The sequence below is a fragment of the Arachis stenosperma genome, chromosome 3, assembly GCF_014773155.1.
Source record: "Arachis stenosperma cultivar V10309 chromosome 3, arast.V10309.gnm1.PFL2, whole genome shotgun sequence".
Taxonomy (NCBI): Eukaryota; Viridiplantae; Streptophyta; class Magnoliopsida; order Fabales; family Fabaceae; genus Arachis; species Arachis stenosperma.
In genome coordinates this window covers 63,817,709-63,818,070 of record NC_080379.1, presented here as the reverse complement: position 1 = coordinate 63,818,070, position 362 = coordinate 63,817,709, and the positions used below count along the sequence as shown (strand labels likewise).

The window sequence follows — 362 nt, the reverse complement described above, 5'->3', positions numbered from 1 at the left end:
ATGTCTGGTGGGCATTTCCTTGTCAAATCCTTGAACCTCTCCCATGCCTCGTAGAGAGTTTCACCATCTTGTTGTCTAAAAGTCTGAACCTCAGATCGAAGCCTCTTGACCTTTTGTGGGGGGTAGAAACGTGCCAGAAACTTGCTTTCCACCTCATCCCAGGTTGTTAGGCTCCCCCTTGGGAATGATTCCAGCCACTTAGCTGCCTTGTCCCTAAGTGAAAATGGGAATAAGAGCAGTTTATAGGCATCTTCCTGGACTCCATTGGATTTCACAGTGTCGCAAATTCTCAGGAATTTTGTGAGATGTTGGTTTGGATCTTCATTAGCACTCCCACCAAATGAACAATGATTCTCCACCAG

General features: G+C 46.1%; 1 non-coding gene across 1 annotated transcript; it reads left to right on the top strand.

The window, feature by feature from the left end:
* Positions 1 to 104, top strand: LOC130972714 (small nucleolar RNA R71). Its single transcript, XR_009083877.1, has one exon. It is a non-coding gene; the product is annotated as a small nucleolar RNA R71 (small nucleolar RNA).
* Positions 105 to 362: the final 258 nt, after the last annotated feature.